The sequence below is a fragment of the Schistocerca cancellata genome, chromosome 5 (genome assembly GCF_023864275.1).
Source record: "Schistocerca cancellata isolate TAMUIC-IGC-003103 chromosome 5, iqSchCanc2.1, whole genome shotgun sequence".
In the NCBI taxonomy this organism is placed as follows: domain Eukaryota; kingdom Metazoa; phylum Arthropoda; class Insecta; order Orthoptera; family Acrididae; genus Schistocerca; species Schistocerca cancellata.
The window spans coordinates 5486712-5503053 of NC_064630.1; positions in this window are offsets into that span (position 1 = coordinate 5486712).

The window sequence follows — 16342 nt, forward strand, 5'->3', positions numbered from 1 at the left end:
TCGCTCTCCCCCGCAAAGATGTTTGCTAAGATGAACTAGTGTATCAGAATTAACTGTCAGTATTCGAAAATCAATCAATGTGCGCAGATATGACACTAAAAGTATCTCATGGGAGGAAGGTGGCACGTAAATCATAAATTAGCAAGTGGCAACTTATAACTTATAGAGACTTTCCTACTAATGCTATAATGTGGCGAAACCCAGCCAATCTAAAGACTTTCTGTTATTATTGTACTATTTGTCACTTAGTTTCTGTTTGTACCGGATGTAACGGTGTCGTAGACTAATAAACATATACTGTATTTTCAGTGGGATGTCCCGTTGTCACGTCATGCAGCTTTTATCAGAGATGTTACAACAGACGCGAGAGACTGTGTCCCCGATACAAAACAGCAGAAGGAGGAAGAAAGCAATGAATGCAGGTGGCTTCGCGCGCTCTTCTTGAGAAGCGACGTTCGTCTGCAGTTGCCGACGCGGCTTGGCTCTCGCACCTGTCGTGGGCGGAGCTCGTTAACCTAATGAGAGCTTCCGCTGTTCCAGCGACCACAAACACGCATCAGCTGCGACCAGACGCCGAAAAGATTTGTAAGTAGCGGCTGTGAAGCGAGCACCGTCTGCGTTCGTCTCCTCCTTAAATAGCGCTCCCACAGGGCTACGGGCGTCCGAGGAAAGAGAAATAATACCCTCCAGCGTTAATGGTGGTAAAATTCGTCGACCACTGGTGTAATTACAAGCGGGAGGGGAAGGCGGTGGGCGGCGACACACGTGCAGGCAGGGGAATAAAAATGCTCGCTGCCTCGTGGCGCTTCTCTTGTAAAAGGAAAGTTTACGTGTTTCGAGGGTTTCCACCTCTGAGCTTACGCATTCTGGTCTTCGCTGGCTTCCGAACAGCGGTTAAATACGATAAGATGCAATAACGTAGGCCGACAGAATATAACCAGCGAATTTCTTTTGACATGTATTGCTGTGCGGTTGAATATTAATAGAGCGCTGCCCCCTAATGTATTTATTTTTCTTGTCTTTTTACCAGCACCATTCTTTCAAGAGATTGACTACTTTCATATGTTTTATTCTGTCCCAAGGATAGTTTATCTTCCTTGGTGATCTACCATGTTTGATCTCTACATAATCTTGTTACCTAGGACTACATTTCAAGTGCTTAGTTCACATTTTTCCTCCCTTCGGATCTTCGTGTGGAGGCTACTCTTAGGACAAGTCTCACGAAAGTGAGTTCCGTTTGCCGAAGTAGTTTACATAGGCTTCAGACTCCGGTTAGTAGACCTTAGGTTTCAGTTTCATGAGGAAATGTGCCGAAAACTTCAGAAAACTTACAATTTCAAACTTATTTTCCTCGAATTGGTTATGTCCACACATCTCGCATAGCTTGCATATATTTCATTCGTTGAACACCAAATTATGTGCCTCTACTTTTTTACCTTGCAACATTTTACTTCTGCAGTGTTTTCTGTTCAACAGGGTATCATTTTCCTTTAAAATGTGTAAATTTGCATAGATAGCTTCTGATACTCGCAATGACACGAATCCCTCTTGCACTTAAGCGTTTTTCTCCGTTCCTGGGTTTCCTCTTCTAATAATCTGTTTAGGATGGTGATTGATCTCTAAGTTCCTGGTTTAATAATTCCTTTTCCTCGAAAGACTATATTATTCCTACAGAGCAAAGAAATTGAAAGGAGGGGAAATCAAGGAATCCGAAAGTACATCTCACTGCAATATTCCCTGCGCTCGAACCAACAGGCAAATTTTAATCCAACATTTCTGCATCAACGTGAACAAAATGAGATGGAATTTCTGTCTCGTTGGAAACACACGAATGATCGCTTAATGAATGGTATGGCCTTTAGTGAAATGGGAACCACATTTGTAGAAAAATCCTCTTAAAAATTCCCGTGTAATGTGTCTAAGAAACGAGCGTTGGTCATCGATGCGGAAATCCCGCATTGTCGTTACCACATTACGATTTTTATGAGCTGAAAAGTGCGTATCCGTTTTGATGACTTCCTTGATTTTTTCCCCGGCACGGTGTTGTGTTTGTGTGTTTTGGATAAAAAGAATCGTTAGTATGAAACCTGCATGCAATCTACTATTCTTGAACAGCACCATTGCGGTGCCCCCTTTATCGTCCCCATGTGACAATCGCATGACCAGCCGAAGTGCTACATGCTCACTCTGAGACCATGCGGAGAAGGTCAGAGAATAAACGCAGAACGACGGTGCAAAGTCCGATCAGGAATTTCCAGCACCTTAAGGGCAGTTGCTCATGATGAGAATTTCCCTGGCCACCGGAATTCAAACCTACTGCTTCCAAGTCGAGTGCCATCACACGAATAATTATATGCTCAGTTGGTCTGAATCACACTTATGAAACAGAATGCAACAGGTTGTGATGAGTAATTCAAACAATGTTAGGAGTGTAGAAAGTTCTGGTGAGTTTGGAGAAATCAGAAAGGGAGTCCCACAGAGACCCATTTTGATTGCACTCCGCATTCAAAATGCAGTTTTGATAGTTTTTGGAGATTATACTAGTGATAAAATAACTTCTGTCAGAGAGAAAGCAATGCAAAGACGTGAATGTGATGTCTTCGATGGCTCACCTGAATATCAGTGGCAGGCGAGAAGTAGAAATATCGTGCAATGAATTAATCGAAGACCAGCTGCAAGCACGAAATTTGTTTGAAGAACAGGATAGACTGCAAATAATATTTTCCAAACTAGTATTAAATGGTTCTCAGGTAATGAGCTCGCTATAAATTTTGAAAAGAAAACACTATATTAAGTTCCGAACAACATGCAGTGTCTTTTAGTTACATATTATTCATATGTACGCTGAATTCTTAGCTATGGAACTCTTTTTCGGGAACAAACGCACAAAATATGAACACAATTTTCAAAGTCCAGAAAAGAGCCATAAGAATAATAACCAAAAATACTAGTCGAGCTCATTGTAAAGATCCGTTCAAAACACTGGGGACTTTAACTACTCCATGTGAATACTTATAACAGTCAGTTGTAAATATCAAAAATAACATTGGTAATTACTGCACAAACAGCTCTGTCCATGACCATGCAACAAGAGATAGACTGAGCTTACATTTACCACGAAAAAATAAACTCAAAGCAGTATTTTCTACCAAGGAATAAAACTGTACAATGAATTACCAAAAGAAATTGCAAAAATACACTCATTTAAAAAGGCAGCTAAAAAGTACCTCTTATGCAGTACATTTTATACATTGAACGATTACTTAGATAAAACAGAGTAGCGGTTTGATAAAAAAAGTCATACAAATAAATAGTAATAATAATAATAAAAATAGTGATTATAAAACATTTAACATTCCGTATAACACCTTCACTATGTTTTTTTTTCCTTCTTTCTAGCAATACTTACCCCCAAGCTATGCGTAGTACATTACTAACACCTCTTACTCGTTCTGAGCTCAAAACGTCACTGATTATGGAGGGATGCTGACTCAGTTTTTCAGGATAGCAAATGGGAAGTTGCGGTACAGAAAATGGCTCAGAGATCACTAGTGTGTGTGTGTGTGTGTGTGTGTGTGTGTGTGTGTGTGTGTGTGCGTAGTGAGTGAAGTGTTATGAAACAATGTGTGTATAGTGCGTGCATTGACTGATAGTGGGATAGTGTGTGTGTCTGTGTGTGTGTGTGTATGTGTGTGTAGTGAGTGAAGTGTTATGGAACAATGTGTGTATCGTGTGTGCATTGACTGATAGTGGGATAGTGTGTGTGTGTGTGTGTGTGTGTGTGTGTGTAGTGAGTGAAGTGTTATGGAACAATGTGTGCGTGTGTGCATTGACTGACAGTGGGATAGTGTATGTGTGTGTGAGTGTGTGTGTGTGTGTGTGTGTGTGTGTGTGTGTGTGTGTGTGTGTGAGTATGTGTGTTTGTGTGTGTAGTAAGTGAAGTGTTATGTGTACATTGTGTGCATTGACTGATAGTGAGATATGAGTGAACAGTGTGGCATTATATTATTTAATAAGTTATTTTTTAAAAAGGTATTGTATACCAGGAGAAAATCTAATGATTATGTCAAACTAGAAGTCTGTAAATGTATGTGTTTACGAATTAGCTTATTTTAAATTGGTCTAAACTTGTAAATACTTTGACATGTCCTATACCCTTGTAAAAAGAGAAAGAGATCTACGGATGAATGAAGCTACTACTACTACAAAAAGACTCATACCGACAACTGATGTAGCACGTCAGCAGGAGACAGTAAATAGGGTAGAATGCTACAAATTTCCGGATGCACGCACTGACGAAATCTTGAACTGAAAGGAGCATACTACGGAACTTCTTAAACAACTAATTTCAGCTGCTTTTGCTCTTCGTGTAACTGCTATTCCTGCATATTTTCACTCAATAATGTCTTACGTAATAATCATCTGGGTTATTAATCACGTACAAAAAAAGGACTGACTAAGCAAAAGCGAACATTCAGAATTATATGTGGTGTTATCCCAAGATCTGAGGCGAAACAGGCGCTGTATCGTTTGTGATAGATGCAGAAGCGAGCGAGTGTGCCGGGACTTACTCCAGTTCACTGCGAGTAGCGCCAAGTCACCTTAACGGGTCTGAACTTAACCTACAAAGATCTGCGCCATAATCTAAGAGTGAACTTGAAATTAAATTAAAGAAACTTTTCCAAACTTCGTCAGCGTATGCATCATTGTATTAATGTTAACATTGTAAGGTCTCAGAATGATCAAACGAATATGTTACGCCAAATATAGAAACTTAGGAAAAAGTAAATGGCGCTAAAAAGTAAAACTAGAAAGCTAAAAATTGATAAAAAAATGGAAAAGTATGTCACAACTGAAACTTACAAATCTCAACTTGATCAGAGCAATATTTTGGTCAAATCGAAAAATTGAAGTCGCTAAATATTAGTCACACAAAGATGAGAATTCGTATACAGGGTGTTACAAAAAGGTACGGCAAAACTTTCAGGAAACATTCCTCACACACAAAGAAAGAAAATACGTCATGTGGACATGTGTCCGGAAACGCTTACTTTCCATGTTGGAGCTCATTTTATTACTTCTCTTCAAATCATATTAATCATGGAATGGAAACACACAGCGACAGAACGTACCAGCGTGACTTCAAACACTTTGTTACAGGAAATGTTCAAAATGTCCTCCGTTAGCGAGGATACATGCATCCACCCTCCGTCGCATGGAATCCCTGATGCGCTGATGCAGCCCTGGAGAATGGCGTATTGTATCACAGCCGTGCACAATACGAGCACGAAGAGTCTCTACATTTGGTACCGGGGTTGCGTAGACAAGAGCTTTCAAATGCCCCCATTAATGAAAGTCAAGAGGGTTGCGGTCACGAGAGCGTGGAGGTCATGGAATTGGTCCGCCTCTACCAATCCGTCGGTCACCGAATCTGTTGTTGAGAAGCGTATGAACACTTCGACTGAAATGTGCAGGAGCTCCATCGTGCATGAACCACATGTTGTGTCGTAGTTGTAAAGACACATGTTCTAGCAGCACAGGTAGATTATCCCGTAAGAAATCATGATAACGTGCTCCATTGAGCGTAGGTGGAAGAACATGGGGCCCAATCAAGACATCACCAACAATGGCTGCCCAAACGTTCACAGAAAATCTGTGTTAATGACGTGATTGCACAATTGCGTGCGGATTCTCGTCAGCCCACACATGTTGATTGTGAAAATTTACAATTGGATCACGTTGGAATGAAGCCTCATCCGTAAAGAGAACATTTGCACTGAAATGAGGATTGACACGTTGCTGGATGGACCATTCGCAGAAGTGTACCCGTTGAGGCCAATCAGCTGCTGATAGTGCTAGCACACGCTGTACATGGTACGGAAACAACTGGTTCTCCCGTAGCACTCTCCATACAGTGACGTGGTCAACATTATCTTGTACAGCAGCAATTTCTCTGACGCTGACATTAGGGTTATCGTCGACTGCACGAAGAATTGCCTCGTCCATTGCAGGTGTCCTCGTCGTTCTAGGTCTTCCCCAGTCGTGAGTCATAGGCTGGAATGTTCCGTGCTCCCTAAGATGCCGATCAATTGCTTCAAAAGTCTTCCTGTCGGGACACCTTCGTTCTGGAAATCTGTCTCGATACAAACGTACCGCGCCACGGCTATTGCCCCGTGCTAATCCATACATCAAATGGGCATCTGCCAACTCCGCATTTGTAAAAATTTCACTGACTGTAAAACTACGTTCGTGATGAACACTAAACTGTTGATGCTACGTACTGATGTGCTCGATGCTAGTACTGTAGAGCAATGAGTCGCATGTCAACACAAGCACCGGAGTCAACATTACCTTCCTTCAATTTGGCCAACTGGCGGTGAATCGAGGACGTACAGTACATACTGACGAAACTAAAATGAGCTCTAACATGGAAATTAAGCGTTTCCGGACACATGTCCACATAACATCTTTTCCTTATTTCTGAGTGAGGAACGTTTCCTGAAAGTTTGGCCGTACCTTTTTGTAACACCCTGTATAGCGTCAGTTTGATATAAAAACATTAACTACGTGATACCAACAAGCTACCTCTTTTAGTTTTCAAGTTATTTACCGAAAAACAGGTCTTGAACAAAAACGTCCTTATTCATTACAGATTGAGTATCATTTGTATTTGCAATAGAAAGTTCTAATACACCAATCGATTTCAGTAATGCTGTAATACAGCTGCACCGAGTTTCAAGATTGTATTGTTAATAAATATGAATACAAGGAACCGTAAGAGGCAGTTGAGAGCTCATGTTCTACTGTCGGTTCTGTTCTAAAAATTCTAGGCAGCAAGTTTTAAATTCATTGAAGCTAAACCTTTTCCAGTAGCTAAAGCACTCTTAAATCTATTTATATAAAAATTGAGAAGAATACAAATTGTTAAACGACGGACTATTAATTAATACATGACCAACAAACGGGCCATTAGATGCTGACACCTGTGCCATGGGCGGTTGACAGCAGACGTGCCTTTTGGCGGTCTGCTGCGCCCCTATATACACACAGTCAGACAGGCAGTTGGAAGACACACTTCGCACTGAGATACCACTCTGTCCGCGTCGGTCAAACGCCTGTGTGCCCTGACCCTTGGATGACATAAGAGCTACTCAGACTTGAATGCGTTTTCGGTGAAAGTAGGACTGTAAACCGTCCTAGATCGCTTAGATGGCACTGAAGTAACTGTGTGTGTGCAACCCGTGTAATACAGACAAAAACACACGGCAAGTGGCGAGATTATTTTCCACTATTAAGTCGAGTTGTTAAAATTTTCAAATGGCTCTGAGCACTATCGGACTTAACTGCTGAGGTCATAAGTCCCCTAGAACTTAGAACTACTTAAACCTAACTAACCTAAGGACATCACACACATCGATGCCCGAGGCAGGATTCGAACCTCCGACCGTAGCGGTCGCGAGTTGTTAACTTTGGTGATTAGATGTCAGGGCGATACACCATTTTACTGGCAGAGGGATGTTCGTTAGAATTAAGACTTAAATATTGTGCGTGTGAACTTTTACCAAATACACACATCAATTTTTTTTTTTTTTGCATCACCTCGGTATAGATAAATGTAAATTAATGCCGATGAATAGGAAAAAGAATCCCGTAATGTTTGAATACTCCATTAGTAGTGTAGCGCTTGACACAGTCACGTCGATTAAATATTTGGGCGAAACACTGCAGAGTGATATGAAGTGGGACAAGCATGTAAAGGGAGTTGTGGGGAAGGCGGATAGTCGTCTCCGGTTCATTGGTAGAATTTTGGGAAGATGTGGTTCATCTGTAAAGGAGACCGCTTATAAAACACTAATACGACCTATTCTTGAGTACTGCTCGAGCGTTTGGGATCCCTGTCAGGTCGGATTGAGGGAGGACACAGAAGCTATTCAGAGGCGGGCTGCTAGATTTGTTACTGGTAGGTTTGATCATCAAGGGAGTGTTACGGAAATGCTTCAGGAACTCGGGTGGGAGTCTCTGGAGGAAAGGAGGCGTTCTTTTCGCGAATCGCTACTGAGGAATTTTAGGGAACCAGCATTTGAGGCTGACTGCAGTACAATTTTACTACCGCCAACTTACATTTCGCGGGAAGACCACAAAGATAAAATAAGAGAGATTAGGGCTCATATAGAGGCATATAGGCAGTCATTTTTCCCTCGTTCTGTTTGGGAGTGGAACAGGGAAAGAAGATGCTAGTTGTGGTACGAGGTACCCTCCGCCACGCACCGTATGGTGGATTGCGGAGTATGTATGTAGATGTATTGGAATAGAGATCAAACATCATTTACTCCCTTTTTATTGCTCATGAAAACCACACATTGCATGTCGTACCGCCATACAGCGAGACCTTCAGAGGTGGTGGTCTACACGCAGGTACCTCTGATATACAGTAGCACGTCCTCTTGCATTGATGCTTGCCTGTATTCGTTGTGGCATACTGTCCACAAGTTCATCAAGGGACTGTTGGTCCAGATTGCTCCACTTCGCAACGGCGATTCAGCGTAGATCCCTCAGACTGGTTGGTGGGTTGCGTCGTCCAGAAACAGCCCTTTTCAATCCATCCTAAGCATGTTCGACAAGGTTCATGTCTGGAGAACGTGCTGGCCACGCTAGTCGAGCGAGCTGGCCGGTGTGGTCGAGCGATTCTAGGCGCTTTAGTCTGGAACCGCGCTACTGCTACGGTTGCAGGTTCGAATCCTGCCTCGGGTATGGATGTGTGTGATGTCCATAGGTTATTTAGGTTTAAGTAGTTCTAAGTTCTAGCGGACTGGTGACTTCAGATGTTCACTCCCATAGTGCTCAGAACCATTTGAACCATTTGATCTAGTCGAGCGATGTCGTTATCCTGATGGAAGTCATTCACAAGATGTGCACGATGGGGACGCGAATTGTCGCCCATGAACACGAATGCCTCGCCAATAAGCTGCCGATATGGTTACACTATCGGTCGGGGGATGCCATTTAGGTATCGTACAACCGTTCTGGCGCCTTCCATGACCACCAGCGGCATACGTCGACACCACATAATGCCACCCCAACACTGCAGGGAACCTCCTCCTTGCTGCAATCGCTGAACAGTGTGTCTCAGGCGTTCAGTGTGTCTCCAAACACGTATCCGACGATCGTCTGGTTGAAGACATATGCGACACTCATCTCTGAAGATAACGTGATGCAAATCCTGAGAAGTCCATTTAGTATGTTGATGGGGCCATTTGTACAGCGCTGCATGGTGTTGTGGATGCTAAGGTAGACCTCGCCATGGACGTCGGGAGTGAAGGTCCCCATCATGCAACCTACTGCGTACAGTTTGAGGCATAACACGACGTCCTGTGCCTGCACGGAGAGCATTATTCAACATGGTGGCGTTGCTGTCAGGGTTCCTCCGAGCCATAATTTTAGGTAGCGGTCATCCACTGCAGTAGTAGCCCTTGCTCGGCATGAAAGAGGCATCTCATAGTTCCTGTCTCTCTGTATCTCATTCATGTCCGAATAACATCGCTTTGCTCAACTCCGAGAAGCTTGGACACTTCCCTTGTTGAGAGCCCTTCCTGGCAGAAAGTAAGAATGCGGACGCGATCGAACCACGGTATTGATCGTCTAGGCGTACGTATGAACTACAGGCAATAGGAGCCGTGTACCTCCTTCCTGGCAGAATGATTGGAACTCATCGGCTGTCGGATACCCTCCATCTACCAGGCGCTGCTCATGCATGGTTGTTTACAACTTTGCGTGGGTTTAGTGACATCTCTGAACAGTCAAAGGGACTGTGCCTGTGTTACAATATCTATAGTCAACGTCTATCTTCAGGAGATCTGGGAATCGGGGTGATGGAAAACTTCTTTTGATGTGTGTATGTCAATCACTTAAAACTCAAAACTTGTCATAGTTCCTCATCCCTCTGAGTAAATAGCAAGAAGGAACATTTTTCTTCAGTGAGCACAAAGAGTGGTGTGGACTTGGGGAGACTGGAAATTATTGCGGTATGTCCTCCATCGCTTTCTGGCTGACTGCAAAAATAGTTTTGAGGTTCTTGTAAACGGCGAAGGTATGTGTAAGGCTTGCACAAACAATTTAAGTGTCTTTACATAACGACATTATAAAAACATCGACCATCTGATTATTTTACCCTCTGCCACATAAGACATCATTCTAAGTACGGCATCGCAATATATATATATATATATATATATATATATATATATATATATATATATATATATATATGAATTCATTGTCCCAGCAAGGGGAAACTTTATTGACACATTCCTGGGGTCAGATACATCACATGATCACACTGACAGAACCACAGGCACATAGACACAGGCAACAGAGCATGCACAATGTCGGCACTAGTACAGTGTGTATCCACCTTTCGCAGCAATGCAGGCTGCTATTCTCCCATGGAGACGATCGTAGAGATGCTGGATGTAGTCCTGTGGAACGGCTTGCCATGCCATTTCCACCTGGCGCCTCAGTTGGACCAGCGTTCGTGCTGGACGTGCAGACCGCGTGAGACGACGCTTCATCCAGTCCCAAACATGCTCAATGGGGGACAGATCCGGAGATCTTGCTGGCCAGGGTAGTTGACTTACACCTTCTAGAGCACGTTGGGTGGCACGGGATACATGCGGACGTGCATTGTCCTGTTGGAACAGCAAGTTCCCTTGCCGGTCTAGGAATGGTAGAACGATGGGTTCGATGACGGTTTGGATGTACCGTGCACTATTCAGTGTCCCCTCGACGATCACCAGTGGTGTACGGCCAGTGTAGGAGATCGCTCCCCACACCATGATGCCGGGTGTTGGCCCTGTGTGCCTCGGTCGTATGCAGTCCTGATTGTGGCGCTCACCTGCACGGCGCCAAACACGCATACGACCATCATTGGCACCAAGGCAGAAGCGACTCTCATCGCTGAAGACGACACGTCTCCATTCGTCCCTCCATTCACTCCTGTCGCGACACCACTGGAGGCGGGCTGCACGATGTTGGGGCGTGAGCGGAAGACGGCCTAACGGTGTGCGGGACCGTAGCCCAGCTTCATGGAGACGGTTGCGAATGGTCCTCGCCGATACCCCAGGAGCAACAGTGTCCCTAATTTGCTGGGAAGTGGCGGTGCGGTCCCCTACGGCACTGCGTAGGATCCTACGGTCTTGGCGTGCATCCGTGCGTCGCTGCGGTCCGGTCCCAGGTCGACGGGCACGTGCACCTTCCGCCGACCACTGGCGACAACATCGATGTACTGTGGAGACCTCACGCCCCACGTGTTGAGCAATTCGGCGGTACGTCCACCCGGCCTCCCGCATGCCCACTATACGCCCTCGCTCAAAGTCCGTCAACTGCACATACGGTTCACGTCCACGCTGTCGCGGCATGCTACCAGTGTTAAAGACTGCGATGGAGCTCCGTATGCCACGGCAAACTGGCTGACACTGACGGCGGCGGTGCACAAATGCTACGCAGCTAGCGCCATTCGACCGCCAACACCGCGGTTCCTGGTGTGTCCGCTGTGCCGTGCGTGTGATCATTGCTTGTACAGCCCTCTCGCAGTGTCCGGAGCAAGTATGGTGGGTCTGACACACCGGTGTCAATGTGTTCTTTTTTCCATTTCCAGGAGTATATATATATTCGTTAATGAAACTCATCATGAATAACCCATCTTACATTTTAGGAGAACAGTGATGTACATACGTACAACACCGACGGAAGTATGTTCTTGGTTTCCAATTAGTGAAGCTGTCAGTGGTTCAGAAAGATGTTCAGTCTGCACCAATTTTTTTTCTTTTTTGATAATTTGCTCAGTAGCATAAAATGCCTCGCACGTAGTAGCAAAGCAAGTTTTAAATCTAACTTAAAATCATTTCTCCTGAATAGCTGGTTCTGTTCCACTGACGAATTTCTATTTAAATACTGTTAGCCTGAAAGAAAACTTGTTTTAGCGTAATTGCATGTTCACAACGAAACAACTATTGCGTTCATTAATGTTAACACTAACCATGTATATGTATCCTCTAAGCTGTCACGTTCTACATCATCTCGAAACAGAACCATTCAGATGATGTGTGGAACATGCAACCAACTCAGTCAGTTCAGCTGTGGAGGTGGATCAGTAAAAATCCACATTCATCGGGGCCTTCGGATTCCCGTGGGACCTAAAGATTCCAGCTATTAAGTGTGAGAGTTCCCATATCTTACACCATGTGGAGCACTACGAATCGATGTTGAAATCCAGGTAACAGGTTCATGATACGAAAGGATCAAACATCAACACGTGGAAGGGAAACCCATCAGACAGTTCGTCGTTTTCGACAAATTAACATTTATTTAGGAAAAAACATACTCATCAATTAAATTTCAGATTAATAACATGAAAACCATCAGAATTATAGCGACGTATAAAGTGACAGACTACTGAGATTTACCAATATAAGCAAAATGAAACAGTGTTCAATAAACACAAAGTGTCTGAGTTTATAAAAGAAAAGGAATCTGAATCGTAATTTACAAAGTTTATGAGTTAATCCCGCCAAACTCCACAGCCCACAGGCCTGGCTGCAGTCGCTCAAGCCAGGTATAGCTTCTAGGAACAAGACAACTACTCGGCTTTTGCTAGGTACGGCAGACGACGCGCAAAGTTCTCTCGTGTCAATAACTTAGACCTCGGGCGTGCAGGCTTCAAAAAAAAAAAAAAAAAAAAAAAAAAAAAAAAAAAAAAAAAAAAAAAGTGAGATGTGGCCCTCAACTTCGTACCCTCAGAAAGATTAAAAGTTTTGGCTGGTTTCGTTGTCTAGGGGCTGGGATACGTAGTTGCCGCATTACAAGCCAAATACTGCTGAGTCTACAGTATAGAGTATGAATATGCACATGAATCGATTGGTCGAAGGTTTCTATCACTCGGCAATTGCAAATTTTGAATGTAACAAAGAAATTTATAAATGAAAGATTGCAATTAAATAAAATCTGCAGGTACTATTTTTTACGACTTTAAATTATGAGTACGACAGCAGAAGTACCTTTAAGAATGCCATTTATTGCTGCAAACACTTATTGGTGTCGATGGTCCAGCAATTAAATAAAATGTAAGTTGAATAACAGGGAAATAATAATTCCTACTTCACGTAATTAATTTTGAGCAACAACATAGGTCGCGTGATATTCGCTCCTAAATGCGTACTACGTCTTCACTGCAGAAGCCTCGGAAATCTCACAAGTGCACAAGTTGGCACTACGATGTGTTTCCATCTCCCACGAGCACGCGCAAACTGCTTCACTGTCCCAGTATTTCCTGCAACCGTACGTCGCCGCTTCCCGTCCAGCACTCTCCCGTCTCCCGTGCGACCCGATGCTCCTCTCCAACTTCCATCCAGTCTCCCCATTAATGAGCCCTGTGATCGACTACAGCGCTCCCATCACTTCCCCAAGCCAACGCACACTCACAAACATATTGCAACACATACGAAATAATGATTTACATTTAAGTAACTTGAAATTAAATAATTAATCCTACGTCTGGAGCACAAACATTCTCTAACACGCATTATTAAATACATAAACAAATTACATAAACGTATATCAAAGGAATAGAACAAAAATAGGCCAGTAGCTTAATGTCTCTGTGCTTTCTAAACGACAGAAAATATTTGACCAATTCCTTCATGAATAGTATATATCGGATATAAACAAAGACATAGACGAATAAATATTTATACAAGCATGCTGCTACCATTTCTTCGTGTAACTGTGGAGTACTTATGGCCTGACGCGATTTATAGTAATCGGCCACTTTGACCTCCAATAACTCAAGTACTATTCAAGTTACATGCCTATAATTCATACCAGTTTAGGTTTACACTAATAGCTTTCTAAAGACAAGTCGATCGACAGAATCAGATGAACCGTTTAGATTTTGGAAATTCGTTGCTGGGTGTTGTATAATTTACAGTCAGATACTAAACTTTACACTAATAAAGATATTGAAAATCTTATTACACCATCAGAATCGTTGTGCAAATAATGGTAATATACATGTTTCCTCTTAAGGTATCATGATTCATCTGGCTGTTATTAATTTCTGCATGAGCTGTGAAATGTCTGCCATTATGGTTTCACAAAGTCCGCCATCTTTGGCACTCCCAGCATAGACATCTCCTTCATCGACACAAAGCACAGTCTTCGACACAGCGTCAACATGGAACTGCAAACACCTAGGTAGACTCGCATATTAAATGCGAACATTTCAGGTTAGGCTTTGCCGTGACTGTTATTGACATTTAATGACACAACAAGTTTACTGTTACCAGTCACCGTTTTATTTATTTCCACTACGCATTTCAAAGGTTTAAACCTCCATCATCAGGTGGATTTACATTAGTTAGTATGACATTTGTGTGTGTGTTGTGTTGCGATTTTTTGGAAGAACTTGTGGCACTGTCTGCAGTGGTCACGGGTTCCTTTCGTTGTCGTAACACATACGTAATAACCTGAAAACCAATCTCATTCACAATTTAAAATCAGTACGTTCCCCTTCGTTACATTCAGGAGTCTATAAAATCATTTGCGACACATGTCTTTCATGTAATATAGGACAAACAGAGCGAGCTTTTTCAGTCAGATATAAAGAGCATCTATTGGGGAAAAAAGGCACTATCATTCATAATTCTTCTTCCGCTGATCATTTGTTGATCACAGGCCACAAACCTAAGGAAATTAATATTATGCACACAGAGAAGAAAAGTCGTAGACTTGATTTTTCTTGAGGAAATGGAAATATTCAAACACTTCTCTCTCAATCATAACCTTATTCTTAATGAACAGTTACAGTTACGTAACAACAATTTCTTCAATGGCTTCAAATCTTTACTGAAGGATTTTTAAAAGGTATTTTTCATCTATGTCAATTTTTCCTTATGTTTTTTCTGAAATGTTGTTTTACTCCCCATACTCTTATTGTAGTTTAATCACTTACTGTATTTACTGTAAAAAAATTACTGAATTTTTTTTTTAAATTTCTTACTGCTTTTAACTTATAGTATTTCATACTATTAAATGCTTAAAAGTTGTAAACACATATGCTATACAAACTGCTGTAACCTTTCTGTCACGTAAAGCAGATGTTACCAATTTTCATCACCAGATGGCGTGACACCTCACGTCCATATCGTAGTATAGCCAGCGCACGCTCCACCCAGTCTGATGCCACCTGTTTCAGTATACACAAGCAGCACTTAGCTGCAATCTTTAATTTTTAACCAGAAATGACAGTAAAACTTTTACGTAGGATGTTTTATTATGTGACGTGGCCTTTTTGGTGTTAAAATTGTATGACGAGAGCTGTAATGCTCAACGTTGTACGTATGTAAGTACATCTTTATATACGAATATTAATTATTACTGTCTTGTATTTTTCGTGGGGGTTGCACCCCTCTACCATCCTCCTCACCTACAAATCCTTAATCCGTGCCATCCTCTGTTATGCCAGCCCTGCCTGGATATCTGCCCCCCCCCCCCCAAATTCTATAAGTCCCTCCAAATCCTTGAGCGTCATGCACTCCGCCTCGCCTTCCGTATACGCCTCCCGTCCCCCACGCGGATCCTCTATGATTTCATTCCTTTCCCCCATCTGCTTCTATTCCTCGAACATATCCGCATCTCTACACCTCCCGCTGTCTTGAACCCCCTCACCCCCTGGTTGCTCCTCTCCTCTCCCATCCCCGCCCCCTGACACATCTTCACCGTTGTGTCCCCCCTACCCTCCATCTCTACACCCTACATCTCCTTTACCAAGGTGGCTTCCATCAGCTCCCCCTCCCGGATGATGCCCTCTCTCCCTCCATTTATCCTTCCTGTCAACTCTGATCCTCAACCCCCCCCCCTCCTTTCCTCCGTCCTTTCCCTGGGCTCCCTCTTCCTCCCCCCTTCCATCCTGTGTTTTCTCCCCGCCTATCATCTCCTTTCTCCCCCCCCCCCCCGAGTCCTTTGGTACTCCCCTCCTCTGCCTTCCCCAATCCCTGGACCGTCTGCTCAGCACCCCCCACCCCTCTTATGGATCCTCCTCTTCCATTGGCTCATTTCCCCCGTCCCCCCTCACCTTTCCTCTCCTTCCCACCCCCTTTTTCCCGTCATCTGACCAGTTTCCCCCCACCTGCTCTCGGGTGTGGTATGTCGTATTTGCGCCAACTTTTAGCGCAGTGTTTAAGTGAGTGTTCGGTGTTGTGCGTCCTTCCACAGTGTTGCGAACAGAAATCATGCTGTCGCTGGGTGTGCTTTTTATATCTCTTGCGAACAGAACCCAGACTGTCACAGT